The 26712-nt window shown below is 44.0% G+C and overlaps 1 protein-coding gene across 3 annotated transcripts in view; it reads left to right on the forward strand.

Moving 5' to 3' along the window:
- The first annotated feature begins 550 nt into the window (after window positions 1-550).
- The window catches only part of LOC112102153 (transmembrane protein 108), a 251214-nt gene continuing 225052 nt past the window's right edge, over window positions 551-26712 (forward strand). For 2 of the 3 annotated variants that reach the window (XM_024193267.1, XM_024193269.1), the window contains exons 1-2: window positions 551-636; window positions 12807-12928. The gene's annotated coding sequence lies outside the window, so the exon portion shown is untranslated. Of the gene's footprint in view, window positions 637-12806; window positions 12929-13679; window positions 13711-26712 lie in introns of those variants that run through there. The other variant, XM_024193268.3, reaches the window with a different exon arrangement.

Consider the following 26712-nt stretch of genomic DNA (forward strand, 5'->3'; position numbering starts at 1 on the left):
CAGACTTACTTTCATTATATATTTAACCTTTTTAAAGTGGCCCTCTAAATACAGGACTTCCCATTTCAGTACAATTATTGTTAATCCAATACAGCTCTTGTAAATCCTGCCTGTAATCGCTGTAATAACCTGTCCCTGTTATTGCAACAGTATGTCCTCATTTATATTCAGTGGCTGTGCTTCACTAACAGCTACTTCGCTCTGCTCTGTGTCCCACTGAAAAAGACTCTGGCTCCTGTTTGGACTCTTTATACATTCTCACAGCCGGAGATTCTTTACCAGCCTGACTCCAGTGACCTCGCAGTGGTCACTCAATAGTGCCAAGTGTCTATTTCTTGTGAGGCTAGTCCAAACAAATGAGTGGGGTGAGACTTCTGCTTCTCCCTATTGTGTCTGACCTGAACAAGCTGGGAGCTATATAAAACATCCCTTGGGATTTGGAAAGCAGAAGTAGGCACTGCAAAGAACATTTAGGGGATTGGCTGGCTCTGTCATGTGACCGATGCTAGGCAACATGTGCTATTGGCCTTCTTGGTTGCCGACAGATCAGAAGGAACATCAGTTTGTGTGTGTATGTGCAAATGAGGCTGTGCTTTCTCCACAGCAGTCTGGGGGAGCTTTAGCACTTCTACTGAGGTAAGCAATAATGATGTCTCTTTATTCTAATAAATTAGCTGCCAGGAATGGATGCAGCAGGATTTTCTGGTGCACAAGCATAGAGTAAAATAGAAAAAGGGCTCCACTCTTAAATTCTGTATTTTGCTTTCTTTTGATGTTTTTTAAATTCTAAATTAAATGTGATCTAAGGTGATAAATACTCAAATATGCCTAGCAGTTTTCTCTGGTAATTAAAAATCATTGTATTCTATTTTAAATGTTTTACATCTTGAGAATATTAAATTATATATTAGCAAGCAGTTGCACAGACAGGCATGCATTGGAAATAATGCATAGATAAATTCCTGTCTTTATGAAGCAGTGGAGAGAGAGAGGAAGGTTGATATTAATACCAATCTTTACATGAAAAGCATCAGGTCATTTTTACAAAGCAGGCTGTTTAAAACAAAACCTGTAAAAATGCCTGCCAAGACCAGTCATTGATATGTGTTCTGAGATGCATGTTGGCAATATTAAACCAAAGGCGCAAGACTGATGCTCAATACGCTAATGGATTTGGAATCTATGGCTTGTATATTGCATTTAAAGTAGAACAGTGAATGAAAGACAGCAGCCTGTTTAAACAGATCTTGAACTGTAGCCAATTAAAAAAGCCCATTGTAGTCCTGTGGTAGGCATACATCTTAGCCAACTGCTTCACAAGAAACAGATTTTATATATTTCCTCCAAAACTACAGGGTGGACCGAATAATTGCCTATGGAAAATATTTTAAGAATATACTGAAAGTGAAGTTTATACCAAAGATAATTAAAGCCATTGTTGAAAAGAATTAAAGCTGCTAAGGATTAAACCGACTGCACCACAAAAAATGAAAAGGAACTGAACTGTACTATGAATAAATGGCTGTGCAGCAAAACTACAGAATCTATAATCAAACTGAGAAAATCCTCCTTCTGTAAGTACAGAGAGCATTCATGCATTCAGGCTACATGGATGTAGTAGCTTGTTCAGAGAAGCTGCTGTGAAAGAGAAGTTAATGTCAAAACTAAGCAGGATCAGTCTTTTAAAATCCTATAGCTCTCCCAGGAAGTAAATCAGAAGTGAGAATGTGCTATTGATGAATGATGCTGTCATCTTTCAGCTGCTGCTGAATGTTTTTAATTCAAAAGACCAGAGTAAGCAGGAAAGGTCAAAAGACCAAAATAAATAAATAAAACCCACAAAAAATCCAAACCCACTAATATATAACATGCCTCTGCAGTGTTAATTCTGGGAACCAAATGTTATTGCACAAAACTAAAAAAGTTCTGACTGTTTTCCGTTTGCAGAACCATTTAACCAGTAGCAGTTAAATTTCACGACTTTACCTATATAAGAAAAAGCAATACTATATGCTAACTGGATCTAAAAGCAGTCTATTTGCTCGACTTTAACACAGAACAGTCAGAATTAAAACTAGGCATGCAAACATTGAGAATGTTTTCTACTATGCTGCTCTCCCCTAGTGAACTATTCTGATCTGCTTTGTTTGTAAAGCTATTTAGTACTATAGCTTCCTATCATAAAGTTGTTTTTGATACCATAATTAGCTTATCACCAGTGTCAATTTAATGCTGGCTGTTCTAATTTTCAGGGATTTTGTACCATACTTGCAATTTGTGAGTGCCAACAATTACTTAGAAATCCATGGGCTATTTTTCAAGGTTGAAAAACTGGGAAAATACCTATAGTCCAGTTAAAAAAGATGGAATTTGTAAACTGATGTTCTCTGTATTTGTTCCAGATATGGAATATGTTGAACTTTTACTCTTCTCATAGGTGTGATTTAAAAAAAAAAGATAGAACAGGATATATAAACAATGATAACTGCTTGATGCAAAATACCAATACGTCTTGAGCATATTAATAAAGTAAAAATAAAGATCTTATGTTATCTAATATACAAATAAAAATTGACATGCAAATATTATACAAAAATAGCAGAGAAATACTTACACAAAAGATGTATTTATGTACAGACTTTTTTGACACCCAGTGCTTTACAAAGTTTGATAACACTAGAATGCCTCATCCCCTCTGCCCCTGACATAGGGAGGCAGTAATACTAAATGGCTCTGGTGTAGCATCTGCACTGCTACCTTCCCCTGGAGGCTTTGCACTGGGGGGCTGTACAAGGTGTAATAGGCCTAGAGGCCCCTTGCAGGAGGCCTTGTGATCCTACCACACACACCCTTTTCCAGAAAGGAGCAGTAGAGAAGTCCTCCAGGCTGCCTAGAGTGGCTGCAGGGGAAGCAGCCAGTGAGAGAGCTGCAGGGAGCAACCAATTTGGGCCAGGGACAGCCATAAAAAAGGAGCTGCAGAAGTAGAGCCAGGTAGTTGCTGCCTGGAGCTGGAGGAGTGAGAACTGTGCTCCTGGTTGGTTGACTGACTGAAGGAGCAGCAGGACCATTGACAGATCAATTGCTGGCAGGGACCAAGGGAGCTCCTGGCTGACTAAGTGAGGACTGAGCCCAGGAAGGGCTGCAGGAAGACAGTGTCTCCAGTGAGGAAGCCCTGGGGATACGGCCCCATACTGGGGCTGGGACTGTTTAAAGACTGAGCCTGGGGATGGGTACAGAGATACCAACAGAGGGGTCCTGGAACAGGCCCCTGGTGGACTGTATACCCCAAAAGGGGTCTGTTCTGTTTCACATACAGACTGTGTGAGAGACTTGGCCGGAAGGCTAAGTCACTGAAAACCCACCAACAGGGGTCATCACAAATAGAGACTGCAGGCACACACATTTGACTAGGGGGTGCTTGCAAGAGGGGCGTGCCACCCTGTTACAGAGGCAGTTTTAAACTGAAGCATCAGCAGCGGATGGTGCCTGGCAAATGTGTTGGATCAATTTGCAGCCATGCTGCCCTAGCCATGCCCCCTCTCTCTCCATAGTTGCCCAAATTTGAGATTTTGTTGGTGATGAGGATCCCCTAAAAGAAGATAAGTTGTTAAATGTATGCACTGCAACCTTACTTCCATGTGTACATTCTGCTGGGGCTGTAGGTTACATCAAGTCAGCATAACCTAGGGTGGAATCTAGCCCAGTGCAGATAAATTCTCCTCTCAGGACTTGCTTATAGTATAGTTTTTGGTGCTGCTGTAACTTGAGCTAATCAGTCGCCAGATAACTCAAGTTAACTAACGTGACTGCAAATTCTAGTACAGATTCTCAAAAAAGTTTGTTCCTGATAATGGTTCACGGGTTTGTGTACACTACAGTTCTTTAAATTGATTGTTCCAAGACACAAATGTTTGTGGAGTGTCCAGATTAGCACATACAAATGTGTTAGTTTACTAAAGTTAATTGGCAATCAATTATCTTGAGTTTAAAATCTCTAGAGTAGACATACCTCCTCAGAGTTAAGCCAGGTTGAACCACAGCTGAGAAAACATGTGTGTCTTGGAACAAACATTTGTGAGTTGGCTACAGAAGAGTTTACAATCTTATTCGTTAACTTGAGTTAATTGCGATCAGTTAGCTCAAGGTACAAGACCAAAAAATCTAGTATAGATATACGCTGAATTGTTCCAGTTAATGTACTTTCATTGGTGTATCTTGAGAAGAATTTGTCCCAAGGCATATCATGGCCACAGTGGGTAGGTAGACTAGGAAAATTAACATTAACTTTCTGACTCAAACCAACAAAAGAAAAGAGGTACATAGTTAAGGCTCCCATTTTACCTAGAACTAAAATGGGTATTTACTCTAGGTGGCTATTTCAGACACTTCTGTTCAGGACCAGATTCTACTCTTTGATCCAGTTTGCACCGTGCGTAAAGAAAATTGCATGTGCCCTTGAACACGTGTGCCATGGCTGATTTCCTTGAGCTTATCTGGTGATAAGCACTAAGTTTGAGACTGAAATGTGATCAGTAGTTTGCAGTGCTGTCGATCCAACTCATACAATAAAGGGATAAATCCTACTATGGCTGGGCGGGGGGGGGACTGCCAGGCTTGCCCCCACTGTCAGCCAGGGCAAGATTCCTCATAGTAGATTGAGGCAGTGGACTGTGGGAGCACTTAGACCAGGGGTGGACAAACTTTTTGGGCTGAGGGCCACATCTGGGTGGGGAAATTGTATGCAGGGCTGGGGCAGGGAGTTGGGGTGCGTGAGGGAGTGCGGGGTGTGGGAGGGGGTGCGGTGTGCAGGAAGGGGCTCAGGGCAAGGGATTGGGGCAGAGGAGGGGTGCAGGGTGTATGAGGGGGATCAGGGAAGGGCTGTAGGAGGGGTGCAGACTGTGGGAGGAGGCTCAGGGCAGGGGGCTTGGGTGAAGGAGGGGTGCAGGGTGCTGCAGGGGGCTCAGGGCAGGGGGTTGGGGTGAAGGGGTGCGGGGTGCAGCAGGGGGCTCAGGGCAGGGGGTTGGGGTGAAGGAGGGGTGCAGGGCGTACGAGGGGGCTCAGGGCAGGGAGTTGGGGTTCAGGAGGGGTGCGAGGTGCAGGCAGGGGGCTCAGGGCAGGGAGTTGGGGGGTGGGGTGCAGGCGGAGTTCGGGCTGCCGTCCAGCGCCACTTACTTCAAGCAGCTCTGGGGTGGCAGCAGCGCGCACCGGGTCCAGGGCAGGCTCCCTGCATGCCTCCCGTGTCCCCGGCCCCGCGCCACTCCCAGAAGCGCTGCGGCCCGAGGGGGAGGCGGATGGCTCCGCATATGCTGCCCTTGCCGTGCCTCCAGGTATCTCCCCCGAAGCTCCCATTGGCCGCGGTTCCCCGTTCCCTGCCAATGGGAGCTGCGAGGGGCGGTGCCTGGAGGCAACACACAGGGCATGTCTTCACTACCCGCCGATCCGGCGGGTAGCAATCGGTCTATCGGGGATCGACTTACCGCGTCTAGTGAAGACGCGGTAAAATCAATCCCTGATCGCTCTGCTGTCGACTCCGGAAATCCACCTCGGCAAGAGGCGGCAGCGGAGTCGGCGGCAGCGCGGCAGCGGTCGACTTTCCCCCGTCCTCACCGCCAGGTAAGCCGACCTAAAATACACAACTTCAGCTACGGTATTCACGTAGCTGAAGTTGCGTATCTTAGGTCGGACCCCTGCTGTAGTGTAGACCCAGCCACAGAGCCCTCAGCCCCCCACCGACTGGGGCCGCAGGGTCGTGATGCCGGCGGCACCGCGGGCCGGATCCAAAGCCCTGAGGGGCCGGATCCAGCCTGCGGGCCGTAGTTTGCCCAACCTTGACTTAGACTGTGCTTGTACTAAAAAAGGCAGCTGTTTCTGCTGCTGCTGGATTGTGCTTGCTGCTGACCACAGCATATGTGTTAGCTAGCTGAAGCGCTAGTCATGACTGTTTAGCATGTTCATAGCACTCCCTTAGAGATGTGGTGGATGAGCTGGTGCAATTATTGGCCCTCTTTCGTACTGCCCTCTTGAGCACCGAGGAGAGATACTGGCTTGCTGGCTTTGTGGAGGAAGAGATTCCCTGTGCTCTTTGTTCCTTGTGCGCCAGACGGCAGGATTTTATCCACACAGTGCTGCAATGCCTCAGAGAAGTTTTGCCAGCTAAAGTTGCTGTGGGAACCTCTCTTCAGATGTATGATCTGAAGGAAGAGACAGATAACATGATGCCACAAGTGGGGAATGCAGCAGGATGTTATGATACAGAAGCACAGAGTTTGCTGTTAGCAGCTGTGACCATTGGGACTCCTGTTTCTAAGGAGAACTCAAGAGAAATAGTCATATCACTTATTCAGTAGCCTCTTTTACCATTTGGTTTAGTCTTTAGTTTACACTGTTTCATCAAGACCTTCCATTTGTACAGTGGGAAGTCTGCAAATGAAATCCTTGTCCTTTTGTTCAGGATCGGGTTTCTATTGGCTTAATCATGTTAGTGAGGTTCTTGTAGAGAGACAGGGAACAGAGACCTATTTAAATGCTCTCCATGAATGTAAAGGCAGAAACACATGCTACCATCAAGAGTCACTGGCTGAGCACATTAGGGAAGCAGACGTGATTAGTTTTGCCCACCCCACTAGCAGCTGCCACAACACTCTCCAGTAGTTCCTACAACTGATTGAAGTAACTAGCCAATTTAAAGTGAAAACTAGGCACACATTGGTAGCATGAGATTTTTCAGAATCTTTTTTTTCCAGGTAGAGAGGCAGCATGGTCCAGTGGATCAAGCACTGGATTGGAAGTCAGCAGACCTGGATTCTGTTTCCATCTTTGCCAGTGATCTGCTGGATGACCTGGGGCAAGTCATTTTAATCTTTCTGCCTCAGTTTCCCCATCTATAAAATGGGAATAATGATACTGACCTTCCTTTATAAAGCACTTTGAGATTTCCAGATGGAAAGATCTATATAAGAACCAAGTATTATTATTATTATTTATTATTATTATTGTCATGTACAGAAGGCTATTAAAGACTCATTAGTGACCAACCTGTGTACCCAAAATATTGCTTTCAATAGAAGATGCCATAGGACTGCAATTTATTATTCATATTTATCTAGCCTTCATAATGTAATAGGTCCATCACAAATACAGATAATATATGGTCACTGCTCCCTCGGGCTTACTGTTTAAGCTTAGACACCATATGTAACAAGGGGGGGAAGTCACAAACAAAGGGAAGTAGGATGGGAGATCAAGGGTTACAGCAGTGAAATGGGGTTACTTTTAGATTTGATATCAAAACTTCGTAACAATTTAATCTAAGAATCATGTTTCTAAAATGATTGCTATAATTTGTTTTTTGTGTGCAGTGTGGCCAATAGCTGCACCATAGCCAATATTGAGGTTTCTCATGGTGCCTTCCGTTAGCCTTCTTTCCAAAAAGTGCTATTACTTACATCTCCCATTAATGTCTGTAGTAGGATTGGTGGTTGCTCATTGTCCTTTAAAAATTAGGCCAGTAAGTATACCTTTCCCTTCCCGCCATAGTGCAGCACTGACTCTGGCAACACACGAGAGACCAGAATATTAACCCCTCTTCCAGAGTTCTGTAAACGTCCCAACTCCTTCATTCAAGTGAAGACTCTGAGAAGACAGTTCACTATTTCTTCCTCAAGGAATGCTCAATATGGTACTACAGTACTGAGACGGTGCAGAGCGTGTCCCTACGTGGTTGGGGAGGAGGAGAACGAGAGACTGGGGCAGTCAGCGAACCTTAGGAAAGGGGTGGAGAGAGAGAAAAAAGAGAAGGTAGGATTTTCACAAGCCACCTGAGTCCCATTTCCAAAGGTGATTTAGGCACTTAGGAGCCTAAGCCTCATGGGCTTTCAGTGCACAGCAAGCAAGGAGGAAGGTAGAGACTAGAAGGGAATGGCATAGTTCTGTTGAAGTCAAGCAGGGGAAAGAATGGAATATCCAGGCAGTGGGTGGTGGCTATGAAAATGCAGAGCAAGGGGAAGGAGAAAGCCAACCAGCACATTGTTTGAAAGAAGCTGGTTGTACCACCCTCATTGTAATGCCATTAGTGAGAGTCAACAATGTGTCATAGAGGGGTATTCTTGTACTAAGGGCAATTATGACAGGATTTAATGTAGCCATAGTCTATAGCTTAGTGACATTAGTGTGAATCAGAGAAAGAGGAGTGTTCTAACAGGGAGCCCTATGCTGAGGTGGATATGTGCTATTCTGAAAGCACCCAGAACACTTGCCCTTTTGCACAATGCTGTGCTAGGACTCAGAACTGACAGCTCTGATATGGTGTAATAATAAGTTTAGCTGTGCAGCTCCTGTCTTGTGACTTGAATGGAGTCATGTGCTCATCAGAGCATCCAGTTCCTCTCCACATCAAAACAGGCTGGCTGCTGCCGCCACTGAATCCCAGGGTATAGAGCACTGCTGCTGTCAATTTGCAGTGTTCAGAATAGCAGCCGTATTAAAAAAAACAAACCCCTGTGTGTTCCACCTTTAGTACTCTCTATCTATTGAGGCATTACTGGAGCATACCAGGAAGTGCTCTTTCATAAGGCATCACAAAAGCGCCTTTCATAAGGAATCTACTTGAACAAAGTAGATACAGTGATATCATAATGATTTATCCATGCACCCTCTTACTATGCTGGCAAAGGAAGAAATGGGGGAATATATAGTTAAATAAGCCTTACATGATCACTCAAGGGACCACGGTAGGGTTGCCAACTTTCTAATTGCACAAAACTGAACACCCTTGCCCCGCCCCTGCCCGAGGCCCCATCCCTTCTGAGGCCCCACCCCCACTCACTCCAGCCCCGCTCCTTCTGTCACTCGCTCTCCCCCACCCTCACTCACTTTCCCTTGGCTGGGCAGGGAATTGGGGGGCATGAGAGGGGGAAGGCTCCGGCTGGGGGTGCGGGCTCTGCGGTGGGGCCAGGAATGAGGGGTTCAGGATGTGGGATGGGGCTCTGGGCTGGGGCAGGGAGTTGGGGTGTGGGAGGGGGTGCAGGCTCTGGCTGGGGGTGCAGGCTCTGGGGTGGGGCCAGGGATGAGGGGTTTTGGGTGCAGGACGGAGCTTTGGGCTGGGGCAGAGGGCTTTGGAGTGCAGTAGGGGGCTCAGGGCTGGGGTGGGGGGTTGGGGTGCGGGAGGGGGCTCAGGGCTGGGATAAGGGGTTGGGGTGCGGGGTCTGGGAGGGAGTCAGGGTGAGGGACGGGGTTCTGACCTGGGATAGGTGTTGGGGTGCAGGTGGCGGTATGGGGTCTGGGAAGGAGTTAAGGTGAGGAAGGGGGTTCCAACCTGGGGTAGGTGTTGGGGTGTGCGTGGCGGTGCGGGGTCTGGGAAGGAGTTAGGGTGAGGAAGGGGGTTCCAACCTGGGGTTTGGGTGTGGGGTCTGGGAGGGAGTCAGCGTGTGGGAGGGGGTTCTGACCTGGGGCAGGTGTTGCAGTGCAGGTGGCAGTGTGGGGTCTGGGAAGGAGTGAGCGTGAGGAAGGGGGTTCTGACCTGGGGCAGGAGGTTTGCGGTGTGGGCTCCGGACGGGCGGCGCTTACCTCGGGCAGCTCTCGGTTGGTGGCGCAGCAGGGCTAAGACAGGCTCCCTGCCTGCCCTTGCTCTGCACTGCTCCCCGAAGCGGCCGCCATGTCCGGCCCCTAGGTAGATGCGCAGTCAGGCTGCTCCGTGCGGTGCACACTGCCTGCACCCACATGTGTTACCCCTGCAGCTCCCATTGGACATGGTTCCCAGCCAATGGGAGCTATGGAGCCAGCACTGGGGGCAGGGGCAGCACACAGAGCTTTCCTGATTGCCCCTGCGCCTAGGGGCTGCAGGAACATACCAGCCATTTCTGGGGAGCTGCGCAGAGCCAGGGCAGGCAGGGAGCCTGCCTTAGCCCTGCTGCACCGCCAACCGGACTTTTAACGGGCCGGTCAGCAGTGCTGACCAGAGCCACCAGAGTCCCTTTTTGACCAGGTGTTCTGGTCGAAAACTAGATGCCTCGCAACTCTAGACCACCGACATTCAGTTGCAAATGGATATCGTCCTCTAGCAGCCATGCAACAGAGCTACGTTCAATACCTTGGGTGATAGTGTAATGATCAGTGCATACAGCACCTCCACTAATATGTGGAGCTGTATCTTTATCTTAGTGTTAAGTTGTCTTGTTTTAATATGTTGTTGTTGGCTTGGTTTTGGGAGTGGGGGATGCCTAAGAGGAAGTTAAGCCCTGCCTGCGTATGTGCTGGAATTGTTACTTAGTGTCCCAACAGAGCCTTTGATTTCTGTCATGGAGTATTACAATACACTGTGATGGTTTAAACATGGAAGGTTGCATAATAAGGGTGGTCTGTTGTACAGGCTTCACTGGACTGTATGTATACACACATACCGATGTTTAAATTTACTATGATTTTAAAATATCCAGTTAGTTTGTGGGCCCTCCATAATCAAAATAATTCATTATATAGCTATGCCTTCTTAAATGCTTTGGGCCAGATCTTCAGCTGCTGTAAATTGGGGTGGGGCCACCCAAATCGGAAGAGCTGTATCATTTGACACCAACTGTGGACGTGGCCCATGGTTTTTAGTGGCCTTTGCTTTAACATTTTGGAAAGTCACCAAGAATATAGGGAAGGATTTTGCTCAGCCTATAAAATTCAGATTCAAAGACATCAAAGGTGTGATCAGTGCGTGCTGGATTAAACTGTTAAAACAAAGGTCTATACTGTCTTCCTCAAGTGTGTAGGTCAAGATTAGCGAGCTATAGAATGTACATAGTAAAACCTGTCATTACAAAAAGATAAAATAAAAAAAAAACCTCCCTGACTTTCCCAGGTGAGGATTCTAAGAGGTAGTACTAATGTACGTATCAGTGGAGTTGTGAACATTTGGGATCTGTTTTTAAAGCTAGTAAGGCTCTATGGCAGGGGTCGGCAACCTTTCCGAAGTGCTGTGCCGAGTCTTCATTTATTCACTCTCAGTTAAGGTTTCGCGTGCCAGTAATACATGTTAACGTTTTTAGAAGATCTCTTTCTATAAGTCTATAATATAGAACTAAACTATTGTTGTATGGAAAATATATAAGGTTTTTAAACTGTTTAAGAAGTTTCATTTAAAATTAAATTAAAATGCAGAGCCCCCCGGACCGGTGGCCAGGACCCGGGCAATGTGAGTGCCACTGAAAATCAGCTCGCGTGCCGCCTTCGGCACGTGTGCCATAGGTTGCCTACCCCTGCTCTATGGCCTGATTCCAATCTCTGTCACACCTGACACTGAAACCAGTGGGGAAGCTACTCCAGATTTACACCAGTATATGTTATTTCATTCAAATATTTTCTTCCTTTAGCCTTAGTTGGGGCAGTTAGTTCAATGTATGTTCTGGTAAGCAACTGCTGCACGAGACTGAAGATATTTTGTTAGTTATCCCCATGACACTTCTGGACTTTATATCAGATGAGCTATAGAAAGTCTTAATACCCATGCGCACATTGCTATGTGGGGCAAACTCCCTTAAAATAATACAATATTCTGCAGCAGTGGTCAAACATGGTAGGAACACCCATGTTTGGGGGATACAACATAATGCAGTCGTATTTTGTTTATAAGGGCAGATTCAAGGGATCTCCTATGTTATTTCCCTCTAGGTTCATCTCAGTATTTGAACTGAGTCTGTGCCTCATCAGAGTAATTAATCTTACTGAGCCATCAAGAAAACACACAATTCCAGATGGCTTTTCACAAATTCTTCAGCAACCTCGCTCCTCGTCCATTCCTCTCTTTGTTCTCCACTGCAGGCTACGCCACATCTGTTCCCACTGACACATTCATCTAGTGTCCTGTAGTAATGTTCATTTTGAAATGTTAACCTCCACTATGTAAAGTAGTGGCAGTGGTGTAGAATAGTAGGTTTCTTTTGTTATCCCCAGCCACCAGTGGATTTCTTCACTTAGTGGAGGAACCTCACAGTGGTTCCCTTAACTGTTGCATAGAACAAGCTCTGATATGGATTTCCTTCATTTCAACCACCCTCTTGTTCCCACCCTGCTTTTGACATGGCACACACACTGAATATTATTCAAACATACCCTCTCCTGTGGTTTTCCTTTATTGCTATCTTAAATAACAAACATATCTCAGCCTGAACTTCCTTCTGAGCTTGCCTATTCCTAGGGTTTCTCCGTGTAGGCCCCACTGCACTGCCCCATGAGCATTCTCTCTGCCTTAGAGAGACTCTCAACCTGTTTATTCTCCCTGAGTTTGAGATGAGTCTCATCTGGTCTAATTCCTGGGATGAATCAGCAGAATATTTTTCTCTCTGCAAGATCCTAGAATCTGCTTCTATCCTACCAACTTCAAGTTTTAAAAAAATTGGATTACCACAATTGACATTTAAATTAAATATTCTGAATTAAAAATAATTCACTCCTTTCTCTCAGGATAAACCTTTAACACAGGTGTTCACAGAGAACTCAACAATTGAAAGTTTCTTATGTATGAATTTAAGTAAGACAAGACCATGTTCTTAAATATGACATTCGTTGATTGAATGTGAGGTTCTGTAAAGACGTTAAAGAAAATCCCTTAGAATCACCTTTGTACTCTTCCATCTGCCTATTTATCTTCCAAAAAAACCAATGACCTACAGAAACATTGCTGCGTGTAGGTCATGGGACTGAAAGCACTTCAGAGGAATAGGAGCCACATGGCACAGTGCCATGTGCATTTAAATTGAATGCCTTGCAGAATGAGATATGGATAAGCATCTTGGCATAACACACCCACTTCTGTAAATTTACAGTTTGCACCAGCCAGCAATGCAAAAAGCAAAAAGAAGCAGAATCTACAGTTGAACAGAGAACGGACTCAATGGGCTATGAGAATATAGATGCGTTTGAAGGCGTCTACACATCCCACTCTAAGGTAAGACAATTTTCTGCCATTGCTGCTTATTACAGACCATCCAGTGTCCAATGCAGTGGTTCAGTCCTAGTAATTTGTGGCATATGATGAGCTTGTAACTAGGCTAAATACAGATGAAAAAGGCCTGAGTTTTCAGAGGTCAGTGGCAGATGCAGACATTCAGATTCTCTGAAATTTAGGCTCTTCCTATATGAAAGTAAAGTGCCTGCTAAAAAAAAAGCCAATATGTTTCTGTAAATATTCCCCAGCTGTGTACGTCTCCTTTATTTTTAGATACTTCATCTGCTAATAAGAGGTCCTTTCCTCAGTTGAGACAGTCTAAAAAAAAAAAAAAAAAAAAAAAGTCTCAAAGCCTCCTGATGTGGATCCAATATCTTTGAAACCCATACCTCATCGTAGAATATATTTCAAACAGGAGAGAACCATACCTCTAAACTGTCTCTTGTTACAGACCCAAATATATACCTCACCCCCAACAAAATCATGGAGTGATATTTTACTTTTATAATTGTAAATTATTAACACACAGGAAATCATAAACCCTGGAAGTGTTTATAAATAGATGGCAAAGACAGTAAGATTCTTGTATTTTTGCTTTGAGCTACTAATACTTTGTCCTTCATTTTGGATCATTTCCTGCCCCACGACACTGGATCCCTCATTTGGGTGTTTGCATAAAAGGTATGGTAAGGTGGAGAGTTTTTTTTCAGTAGTGTCTCCATTTCTTGGTTCTTCTGGGTTTTACAAAGACCGATAACATCACTGTGGCATAGTTGTTGAGGGTAAGTGTAATTTTTGGCACCCTTTTAAACATTTTTACCATTTGGTTTCAGACTGAGAAATGTGTTAAATTGCCCAGAAGTTATTTAGGGAGCATAAGAACAGACTGCCTGCTGTTTGATAGACACCACAAGCATTTACATGTGAACTAAAACCTGGACAGCTGCTGCTAAATCAGTTCAGGGACCCACCGCCCTGACTGATAAAGATGTGATTTTAAAGGTAAACTTTTTAGAAGGCTAGATTAAGGAATCTCAAATGGTGCAGCTCCAATTTAGAGATGTTCAAAATTGGTAAAACTCCCACAAAATGTTTTGAAGGTTTGGACGATCTAGTTTCTCTGCAGAATATAATGACATCTCTATTTTCTACATTGAAACAATAACAGTTCATATTTCACATTTCTATTTTCAAATTTCAAAGCCATCTTTCAATGAAATGAGCTCATTTTGCTGGAAAATGAGACAATTTTTAAGTGGAAATTCACAAAATATAGTCATTTTTTCAATGAGAGGCCCCTTTTTTGGTTCATAATAAAGTAAAAAAAAAGTCTGATTATGACTGCTGTTTTGCTTTTCTCTGCAAATATTTTGCTCCTCTCTTGCGCCATTGTGTTACAGTGAATCAGATGCGATTTATACAACATATGTAATGCAAAATGGAAAAAAAAAGCTGCAGATTGAATAATTTATTAGCTATTGCAACCATAAATCAAAGAGTAATTCACAAGTCAGAACTATACTGAGTTGTTATTAAAACTCTTGATGATGCTTTTGCATATTTGATATCCTGTACATTTTTCCCCATCCCTTTTGGAACTATAGATCCAAAAAGCTGAGTAATGCCACCTTAGGGTTCTGCCAATCAGATATTTGTAAGTGGGATACTTTAATTACCAAGTAAGCAATTACTATCAGAAAGGCCAAACAAAGAACAGACATTTTATTTTAATCTTTTGGAAACTGTAGGCATAAGGCCAATTTGAAATGTAGACTCCTAATTTGTACCTACAAAATACCTATATGTATGGGCAGACAGGCACTTTACATGCACAAATGGGGACTTCTGCATTGTTACCGATTTTCATACACATCTACCTATTATGCATGCACAATTACCTGTTACCTATTATAGGCATAGCTTGAGCATGTGTGATTGTCAATTTGGACATATTCTATGTACTGTACAGTTTGTTCTCTTAAGTATGCATTTACTGGTACGGCAAAGCTAGAAAATGCTAGAGTTCTAAGGTTAAATATGATATACTTATGGAAGTGGAAGCAACTTGTCTCTCAAAAATAGGTGTGCATTCATTAGAAGTAAAGGAAAAAACTCTATTTAAGTAGTGTCTATAATGGTGTTTGCAATACTCTCGGCACATACATTTATGCTTAGAATCTGAGCAGTTCAGAGGAAGCTGATCCAAAAGAAGAATCTTGTTTTCTGCATTTTCTGAAAGCTTGGTGTTTGAAGCTGTGGGGGGATTGGTCCGAGAGTGCACTACAAACCATGTAATTTCTCCTGGCATATGCCTTGCACAGTAAGTACGCAGGGCAAATGTCATTGCATTTTTAGTATGTGACATAAGTCAGAACATTTTCTCCATAATGCTTCCTACTTAATCTGAAGCAGCCAAACTGTCTTTTAGCCCTTTTGCTCCCTTATCCCCAGCAATGAGCTTTTGCAGTATGTTTCCCAGAGCTGCTTGAAGCCAAAAGATGAGATAGCAACTAGCAATACAAGTTCTTCCCACTGCTACACAAGAACATGTTAGAAGAAGAGTCATTAATTCTTCATGAGGCAAATCTTGAAATAGCGTCAGAAGCTAACCCTCCCAAAGCAGATATTATGGTACAGAAGTAACAACAAAGTCAACCGACAATATGGAATGTTAGCACTTACCACCATTTAACTACTACTAGTATCAGACATGTTGGTCACAACGTATTATGTTCAAAACGGAACAAACAAAAAGTGGTGCAGATAGAGATCAGAGTCTTCACAATTAAAAAGAACACTGTTGTGGTTGTGATTTCTGATGTAAAGGACCTGTGGGTCGCCTTTACTTGGAATTGCTTTGTCACAGCTAACTTTGCTTTTAATGTGGGTCTCAAAGAGGAATTGGGATTTTTCTCCTGAAGAGTAATGCACAGTTGATTGTTGCTATGTAGAAAGACATGAGGGATAGCTCAGTGGTTTGAACACTGGCCTGCTAAACCCAGGGTTGTGAGTTCAATCTTTGAGGGGGCCATTTAGGGATCTGGGACAAAAATCTGTCTGGGGATTGGTCCTGCTTTGAGCAGGGTGTTGGACTAGATGACTTCCTGAGGTCCCTTCCAACCCTGATATTCTACCCAAATAGTATCTGAGATGCTGCAGATCTTTTCTGTCCTAGGAATAATGAAATACAGTAGTGCTTTACACACCATTCTGTACTAACTGTAAATGCTGAAGTCAGAAGAGCTACAGTAATTTACACCAGCTGAGGATCTGGCTCTGAGTTTTTCATGGCAACCACTGTATTGGTATTCCATCTATTTAACAATATACATTTGAGCAAATGTGAAACTCATTCATACAGTGTTTGAGAAAAGTCTCATAGGTATATTTAAATGCATTCAAATGTGCTGGACGGATCCACCACACAAGCAGAGGAGGCCTAGTGACATGATGATGCCTCATATGAGGCATAGAATTAATGAAGGGATTTATCCAAAAGGGCTATGGAGGAACTAGATGCCTGGTGCATAGTATAGAGTCTGTCCCCTCCAGTTTCCTGCCAAGTACACTGCAGAAATAGGTAGGTAGCTTTCCTGGCTTTTATCTTTGGTACTTATATGGCTCTCATTACCACAGTTTCTGAGCACCTCACAATCTTTAATGAGTCATGATCAAGAGGACAATTTCACAACTCCCTCTTGTGAGGTAGGGAAGTAGTGTTATCCATGTTTCACAGATGGACACTGAGACTTGCACAAGGTCATGCAAGAAGTCTGTGGCAGAGCAGAAATCTGAACCCCAGTCTCCCGAGTGCCAGGCTAATACCCTAACAATTTTACCATCCTTCCTCTGTTTATCATAAAATCGTAGAGACCTTGAGAGGTCCTCTACTCCAGTCCCCTGCACTCATGGTAGGACTAAGTATTATCTAAACCATCCCTGACAGGTATTTGTCTAACCTGCTCTTAAAAATTCCAATGATGAGGATTCTACAACCTCCCTAGGCAATTTATTCCAGTGTATAACAACCCTGACAGTTAGGAAATTTTTCCTAATGTCCAACCTAAACTGCCTTTGCTGCAATTTAAGCCCATTGCTTCTTGTCGTATCCTCAGAGGCTAAGGAGAACAATTTTTCTCCTTCCTCCTTTTAACAACCTTTTATGTACTTGAAAACTGTTATGTCCCCCCCAGTCTTCTCTTCTCGAGACTAAACAAACCCAATTTTTTTCAATCTTCCCTCATAGGTCATGTTTTCTAGACCTTGAATCATTTTTGTTGCTCTTCTCTGGACTTTCTCCAATTTGTGGCACCCAGAACTGGACACAATACTCCAGTTGAGACCTAATCAGCGCAGAGTAGAGTGGAAGAATTACTTCTCATGTCTTTCTTGCAACACTCTGGTTAACACATCCCAGAATGATGTTTGCTATTTTGCAACAGTGTTACACTGTTGACTTATATTTAGCTTGTGATCCACTGTTGACCCCCAGATCCCTTTCTACAGTACTCCTTCCTAGGCAGTCATTTCCCATTTTGTGTGTGTGCAACTGATTGTTCCTTCCTAAATGGAGTACTTTGCAGTTGTCCTTAACATTATGGAGTTATCCCATTAAGAACCTGTTTTTTTTATGTAGGAACTTAAAGTCCAGAACAATACTGTAGCTGAGAACATCCACAGTTATATTAGACAAGATCATTTTTTATTTCATCTGAGGATTTAAACCCTCATATTTTAGGCTATAAGCTAACCACTAACAGACAGGAATTAGGAAGGAACTTCCCATATGGAGTGAGAATTCCTTAATTGGTAAAATGTATGTGAACATTAATTAACTTTAAAGATGACATTAGTCAGTAGGGGTTCTTTTTCATTTTTATTTGTTTTAAGGAAGAAATTCTCTTTTTTGCAGTGCTCTGTATGACAGTGTACCTAACGTGCTTCTGTACTAATACTATTTTAAAACATTTTCCTATATGAATTTAGAAAATAGTGTATTCAGTCCTTAGTTTGTATCAGAATAAGAATGATAGTACCAGTCTTGAATATTGAATTAATACCATTATGGTAATGAGTTGATCTACTGCAGAATGGACTAGCCATTCAATAGTTTGATTCAATTAAATTAAGGATCAATCCATTCAATTTTCATCCATGAATTTCTTGATCATATATAAATCAAATAGGAGGGTCACATTTTGTTCCAGGTAGTTGCCATTTGGGAGGAGGAAATGGAAATAGATGTGCTGCAAGTGGGATAGGGTAGTAGTTCAGCAGTGATTGCTAGTTTCAGAGAAAGTTCATCTCATTACAAAGGAAAGGTCAGAATGAACTTTTCAACTCTGCTAATCTGTCTGCACAGGTGAGCTGTAGCTGAAACAGAATCACCATGCCATATTCCTTTCCCTATAGATGAAGAGCCTCTTAAAGGGATTCTGTCAGTGTAAAAATCACATGTTGTAAGCAAATGTCTTTACTAATTACATCTTAGATTGCTAAAAATGAATTTTTTAAAAACATCACATTTGTCACTGTTTCTGCTTTCTTAACTATTTGTTTTTATTCTGTTAATATTCTTTCCCCCTTTCTTTTATACACATTCAAAAGGATGCTGACCACTTAGATTTTGCTGCAAATATAAATTGTGTAAAAACAAGCTTTTATAAAGCCTAAGGCCACTCAAAATATTTCCCCATTTTAAAAAAAACAAGTAAACACTTCCATTCAGTGCTCAAAAACCAAACGGTGCAGTGCTAAGAACCCCAAAGGGAGACTAACTATAAACCAGGCCTGCACAACTCGTAAAGTGGCGAGGGCCATATTACTCCAAAGAAAACAGCTGAGGGCCAAACCCGCCCCCCCCCAGCGCTGCCGAAACACCCTCCCGAAACACAACACACACACCCCCAGCGCAGCCCGCCCCGCAGAAACAAACCCTCCTTCCCCAGCGCCGCCCCGCCGAAACAGCTGTGGGCTGAAAAGGAAGGTTTGGGGGGGGGGGGTGATACTTTATTAAGCATGTTTCAATTAAAGCAAACAATAATTTTTTTAATTATTTTAATTTTTTTTATGAATCATGGAAAAATGAAAACCCCCTGCTCCTTTGAAAGAAAACATTTGTACTTTTCATAATTACCTTGCAAATTTAATGAGAGATATTACATCTCCAAAACACAAACACAGGGGTCGCAGGGAGCCCTGGTGGGGCGGGGGGGGGCAGTGTGATGGGGCCGGGGAGGGGAAGGTCCCTGGACCAGGGAAGGGGGCAGCAGTTGGGGCAGGGTAGGTGCAACACACACATGTCTCCCCCGGGGATTTCCTGGCTGCCCACAGACAGTTCGACCCCCTCCCGCCCCCATCACTACGAAGGCCGCCCTGGGAGCAACCAGCGCAGTAGCCGCCCCGTCCCCAACTGAATGGGGGGGCTTGAGCTGCGGCTCGAGCAGAGGCCGGGCACCCCTCCCCTCGCTCGGCACTTACCGGCTCTGCCTTGTGCCCAGCGCTTCCTGCCTCAGCAGGCCCCGGAAGTGACGCACCCGCAGTATGCCAGGCGGGGGGAGCGGGAGACGGAGACACGTGCGCTTCTGGCTGTTAGGGCGGTTGGAGCGCGGCACGGTGAGGTGGGCCCCCCCCCCCGGGCAGGGGGCAAACCCAGGGCCGGTGCAAGGATATTTTGTGCCCTAGGCGAAACTTCCACCTTGCCCCCTCCGCACATCGGTTCATTAAGGGGCAAATCCCAACGAGCCTTTATAGACCCCAGGGGCCAGCCGTGCCCAGGGGCTGCTCCCCAGTCCAGGTTCCCCCCCGCCCCCGAACTCCCCTGGAGGGTGCACAGCCCCCCCGCGAGCCCTCCCCTCCCCACCCCACCCCGGCGGCCCCCGCCCTGAGTCCACTCACTGGCTTTGCCGGGCTTGGGCCGCTGCAGCAGCTCGGCAGGGAGGAGCCGCCTTCCGGAGGCACCAGAGAGCCAAAGCGTCAGCTTGTGGCGACGGCGAGCCCCAGCCATGGAGGAGCTGCCGCAGTGCAGGGGGGCAGCAGCCCTGCAAAGGCGGCGGCACGGCTAGCAGGGAGCAACCACGCCCCTCTCCCCTCCTGCCTAGGCTGCGGCCCGGCGCCCTCCCCCAGGGGCTCCTGCAAGCTGCAGCGGATGCATGCGGGCGCCGGCCCCCCATGCGCCCCCCGGCTGCCCCCTCGCCGCGCTCAGGCTCTGTGGATTCCGGGAGTGTGAGCCGCCACTGCCCCTCCTGGAGCAGGCTCAGGGCCCCGCGCCCCGGTGGCTCACATGCCCGGGAGCCGCAAAGCCCAAGCGTGGCAAGGGGGGAGCCGAGGGTGCACGGGGGCCACCGACCGCATGCATCTGCTGCAGCCTGCAGGAGCCCCCGGGGGGGGGGGCACACCAGGCTTCAGCCTGGGCAGGAGGTGCGGATGCTCCCCGCTAGCGGTGCTGCCGCCTTTGCAGGGTTGCTGCCCCCCTGTGACGCGCTGGCTCCACCATGACTGGGGCTCACTGCCCCTGCAAGCCGACGCTCTGGCTCTCCGGTGCCTCTGGAAGGCAGCTTCTCCCTGCCGAGCCAGGGCACCGCTTTTTTAAGGTTACCATATTTCAACAATCAAAAAAGAGGATGGATGGAGAGCCCCACCCAAGCCCCGTCCCCATCCACTCCCTCCCACTTCCCACCCCCCTCAGAAACCCCAATCCACCCTGCTCCTTGCATCAGCATAATCTGATGCACTTTAGTTTACTCAGTCCAACTTTGGGGTTTTTAGTGCTACAGTGAAGTTATTGAACACTGAGTAAAAGTGTTTGCTTGTTTTAAAGAAAAGTGGAGACAGATTTTGATTGGCCTTAGGTTTTATAAAAGCTTGTTTTAATGCAGTTTCGTTTAGGGGCCAAGTTTAAGCTCCCAGCATCCCTTCAAATGCATATAAAAGAAAGGGGAATAGAATAAATTAAATATAAATTTATCAGAAAAAGCAACATAGTATTTCCATCTACAGATATTCAAAAATCCTGCTCCAAGCCCCACAAAAACATGAGAGGAAAAAGATGTTGGATTCTTTTTATTGCCTTCTGCTTTCTTAGCTTCTAGATCACACTTAGGTCATATTTGCAAGTTTTTCTTCACAGCCATGAGGACTAGAACCTTACTTCTGTTCTGACTTCAATCTGTAAACAATTCTGGCTATACATAGTCAGTCTGTCCCACTTTCACTTCCTGTCAATCATAAGAGTTGGGGAAAAAGGGCCTGTCTAAAGGGTGGTGCAATATGGGGATGTGAATTACAGAAAGCTTTAGTGTGTTGCGGTCTAACTGTCCAGTGTAAACCTCAATGAAGTGAACCAAAAGTTTGCTTATTTGAAACGGGACTACATTAACGTGAACTAGATACCTTTTAGTTTGCACCAGCATCTACATGGGGCAGTTACAGCAAACACATTAGAGAACTCTACAATTCACATTCCCATAATCTGGATTGCGATGTCATATAGACAAGCCTAAAATTCATGTTGCGTTTATAATAATATGAAGAATACAAAAACAAATTTAAAAAAGCCTCCTTAGATCGGTGTGAGTTTATTTTGATGGAATGTTTCACCATATGTCGTACATTAAAAATAAACATGCGCTTCATGGCTGGTGGTTTTGAACATCATATTGAACAGTGTGTTTGCCTTTTTCATGGTAATACTTATTCCAACTCAACTCCATCCCCTGCTAACAGCAATGACAGCAGAAACTTCTCTTTTTCTCTGTCCTTTTCCAACTAAATGTTTCCGCTAAAGCTCTACCCAATCCTCCTTGCCTGAATTCTCCCCCTCTTTCCCCCATGCATGCAAACATGAGTATTATACTAATCTGTTTCACTAAGGGGAATATTCTTTCCATTTCTGGACTTTCCAATATTATGCCTCTGCTGAAGTTTTTGGGGTGCATACATTTCCTTCTAGTGATGTGTTTACCTATTGCCAGATTCATTTAATGATTTTCTCTATGTCCCTTATTTGAGTTTGTTCATATTTCCTTTGCTTTTGTTCCTTATCCCATACATTCTACCATCTCCCTCATCATGCTTCTCTTAGGAGCAGCAAATTTCTGATCTGTTTTCTTGATTATCTCAGAATTCTATTGCTGATGTTTTGTGCTGGTTCTAGATCTTCCTCTGTGGGTTGGACTAGAAGAATATTCTTTCACATGATTCATTTTGCCTTGTAGTGTGGCTGAAATATAGTGACCCCAGTTCAGTTAACTAACAGTCCCACTCCAGAATGAATGACAGAGAAGTGTGGTCTGAGCATGAAGTTAGGAGTTAGGAACTTCTGTCTTCTAATCCCAGATCCATCACTGACTTTGTGGCCTTAGGTCATTTGTCAGCCTCAGTTTCCCCATTAGTAAAATAGAGAACACTTATTTGCCTTTTTGGTAGGGGAATGGGGTGGAAATGGATGGGGGGGGGGGGTTGTATGCATGTATTTGTGAAAACACTGTGAAGATAAAAATATTGGTAAATATTGGTATTATGTGGCTGCAGTCCAGTGAACTATACAATCCACTGATGAGTCTGATTACACATCGTAGTGAGCTCTCAGTGATGTACACATTTAATGTCTTAACTCCACAAGGCCCTAATTCTTCATTTCTTCTACTTGGCTTTTATAATGTACAGGCTATTCTAAGATGATGTCATATTGTATTTGTTTAGTGATGTTCAGATCTGGCTCTGCCCTTCTTGTGAATGCCCTGAGTAGAATAGAATCCTTTCAGTTCCATTTCTGGGTCTCAGCTGCTGAGCTTAATCAAATTTTGTAGGTCAGGTGTATTGTATAAATTTCAGGTGGTTCAGCTGCTCTGCATTTTGTTGCTGAGTCTTCTTTTTTTCTTTCCATCTCAATTTCCAGAAGAGATTTGTTTTGTTTTTTAGCTAAGCAGAGAATAACTTCAGAGAGATGAAGTCACCTTGTACCATTTCTCTCTCTGCTTTGGTCTATTGGGTTTCCCTGTATAAGCATATGGTGGAAGTCTCATTTGTGTGTAGAGTTCTCATTAAGTGACCTGTACTTACCTCTGCAGGGGTTTTAGAGTTACTATTTTTCTTTGACTTGAAAGCTGTCTTGCCCACCAGAGTAGGCTTTGTTCATGCTTTCCAGCTATAAATTTAAGCCTGTTGAAAAGAATCTCAGTGGAATGATAGTTTTCTTGGGTAGCTAAAATCCTTTAATATCATCTACTTATTGCCCAATTCTAATACAAATAGCAATAAATAATAGTAATAACTCTGGGTTTGATCATGGAAAGGGGTAGGTGTTTTTCAGCATGAGCCATCTAAAGTCTCTGAACTGTTCCTTCTCAAATCTGTTTAGAAACAGAAAATAACATATTTCTCAATTCACTAGGATTTTCCTTTCCTAAGCTATATCTCATCTTTAGATTTTCACCATATTTCTCCATCACGCATATTTGTCATTCTTGTCTTGCTCTCATGTTCTTCTCGCCAGAGCTTGACATCTACTTTTTCAGGCTGACAAAATTCTTCTGTCCTCTTATTGCACTTTTCTGGGTTAATTTTAGCTGTCTGCTTACTGGTGATCAGCGTGGCTTTATCCAGCTTTGTGTTAAGCTGGATCTTACATCTGTCTGTCCTATGGTCACTTCATCTCTTGAACTGGTTGTGCCCTGTAAAGAACTGGAAATCCCCTGCCTCTCTGTTACAAGAAAGACAAGAAAATTTTGCACGCCGCAAGTTAGCTTTTTTTCCTTATCTACTTATAGATCAAAGGAATACAGATGATCTCGCTTAGCCTTTTCACTGTGAGCAAATTCTATCAGCTTCTCTCTTCTGTTGTGCTTAATTCCTATTCTAAAGGAGTTTGTGGTATTGCTGTCTTTTCTTGCACATTTAGCTATGTAATCATATATGATAATATCACAGTAAATTATTCATGCTCTTCACACATACTCATATGGGTGACATCCCAATGCGACAGTAACCTTAATGGCTTTTTTTTTCTCCTAGGGATCTTCTGAAGCCCTGAGGAGCTTCAATTTTCTCCCCAATTTAACTCCATTCTTTTTAAGGCCCATCATCCAAAACACCTCACTTCCACACTTGTAGAAGTGAAGGAGACTCCTTTCACAGCCTACTAATTCAGCAGATGGAGATGAGACTGTTGACTAATTCAAGTCACTCTTTTCCTGCAAGAGGCTGAGAACTCATAGTGCCAAATTTGCTTCTGGATAAGTGCACAACTCCATTTAAAGTACTGTAGCCTCAAAAACAAGAGACCAGGAACAGAGAGTGAACAAAAGTGCCCCCGCCCCATTCACATACACATATGCCAGTGCTACACACATGGCAGTGAAGAACGCTACCACAAGATTGTCCACACAATAGTGATTTTCACTTTGGCATGTTCTCTTCATATTTGTGATTGTTTGTCTCATGATGTCTTTCTTGCAAAAACAGAGAACATAAGAAGGGCCATACTGGGTCAGACCAAAGGTCCATCAAGCCCAGTATCCTGTCCTCTGACAGTGGCCAATGGCAGGTGCCCCAAAGGGAATGAACAGACAGGTTATCATCAAGTGATCCATGCCCTGTCACCCAATCCCAGCTTCTGGCAAACAGAGGCTAGGGACACCATTCCTGCCCATCCTGGCTAACAGCCATTGATGGACCTATCTTCCATGAATCTATCTAGCTCCCTTTTGAACCTGTTATAGTATTGGCCTTCACAACACTCTCTGGCAAGGAGTTCCAGAGGTTAACAGTGCGTTGCGTGAAAAATACTTTCTTGTGTTTGTTTTAAACCTGCTACCTATTAATTTCATTTGGTGGCCCCTGGTTCTTGTATTATGAGAAGGAGTAAATAACACTTCCTTATTTACTTTCTCCATACCACTCATGATTTTATAGACCTCTATCATATCCCCCCTTAGGCGCCTCTTTTCCAAGCTGAAAAGTCCCAGTCTTATTAATCTCTCCTCATACGGAAGCCGTTCTATACCCCTAATCATTTTTGTTGCCCTTTTCTGAACCTTTTCCAATTCCAATATGTCTTTTTTGAGATGGGGCGACCACATCTGCAGGCAGTATTCAAGGTGTGGGCATATCATGGATTTATATAGAGGCAATAAGATATTTTCTGTCTTATTATCTATCCCTTTCTTGATGATTCCCAACATTCTGTTCGCTTTTTGACTGCCGCTACACATTGAGTGGGTGATTTCAGAGAACTATCCACAATGACTCCAAGATCTCTTTCTTGAGTGGTAACAGCTAATTTAGACCTCATCATTGTATATGTATAGTTAGGATTATATTTTCCAATGTGCATTACATTGCATTCATCAACATTAAATTTCAGAGGGTTCAGTCTCAGACTGTTAGAAGGGGAACATAAAGCATTGGTTTTGGTTTATAGCCAGCAGCTGTTATAACGTGTCCCCTTTGTTTTTCTTCCTGCCTAGGGCTGTCCTGGGGGAAACAAAGTATTTCTATAATGTTTTACAAAGAGCTAGACGGTGGCTGGCTTATGCACAAATGAAGAAGGCATAAAGAGTCACCTCCCCTTCCCTGCCATAGATGAGCTGGCCACATTTGCAGATGGTTTCTTTCCCCAAGTACAGGAACATAGAATCATAGAACTGGAAGGGACCTTGAGAGATCATCTAGTCCAGTCCCCTGCACTCATGGACTAGATGACTAGACCATCCCTGACAGGTGTTTGTCTAACTTGCTCTTAATCGCCAATGATGGAGATTCCACAACCTCCCTGGGCAATTTATTTCAGTGCTTAACCACTCTGACAGGAAGTTTTTCCTAATGTCCAACCTAAACCTCCCTTGCTGCAATTTAAGCCCATTGCTTCTTGGGCCTATCCTCAGAGGTTAAGGAGAACAATTTTTCTCCATCCTCCTTGTAACAACCTTTCGTGTACTTGAAAACTGTTATCATGTCCCCTCTCAGTCTTCCCTTTTCCAGACTTAACAAACCCAATTTTCTCAATCTTCCCTCGTAGGTCATATTTTCTAGACCTTGAATCATGTTTGTTGCCCTTCTCTGGACTCTCTCCATTTTATCCACATCTTTCTTGAAATGTGGTGCCCAGAACTGGACACAATACTCCAGCTGAGGCCTGATCAGCGCAGAGTAGAGCGGAATAATTACTTCTCATGTCTTGTTTACAACACTCCTGCTAATACATCCCAGAATGATGTTTCCTTTTTTTTCTTTTTACAACAGTGTTACACTGACTCATTTAGCTTGTGATCCACTATGACCCCCAGATCCCTTTCTGCAGTACTCCATCCTAGGCAGTCATTTCCCATTTTGTATGTGTGCAACTGATTGTTTCTTCCTAAGTGGAGTACTTTGCATTTGTCCTTATTGAATTTCATCCTATTTACTTAAGACCATTTCTCCAATTTGTCCAGATCATTTTGAATTTTAATCCTATCCTCCAAAGCACTTGCAACTTCTCCCAGCTTGGTATCATCCACAAACTTTATAAGTGTACTCTCTATGCCATTATCTAAATCATTGATGAAGATATTGAACAGAACCGGACCCAGAACTGATCCCTGCAGGACCCCACTCAGTATGCCCTTCCAGCTTGACTGTGAACCACTGAAAACGACTCTCTGGGAATGGATTTCCAACCAGTTATGCACCCACCTTATAATAGCTCTATCTAGGTTGTTTTTCCCTATATTGTTTGAGACAGTCATGCAAGACAGTATCAAAAGCCTTAGTAAAGTCAAGATATACCATATCATAGATTCATA

This window comes from Terrapene carolina, unplaced genomic scaffold (assembly GCF_002925995.2).
Source record: "Terrapene carolina triunguis isolate 2854851 unplaced genomic scaffold, T_m_triunguis-2.0 Scaffold34021, whole genome shotgun sequence".
NCBI classification, from domain to species: Eukaryota; Metazoa; Chordata; order Testudines; family Emydidae; genus Terrapene; species Terrapene triunguis.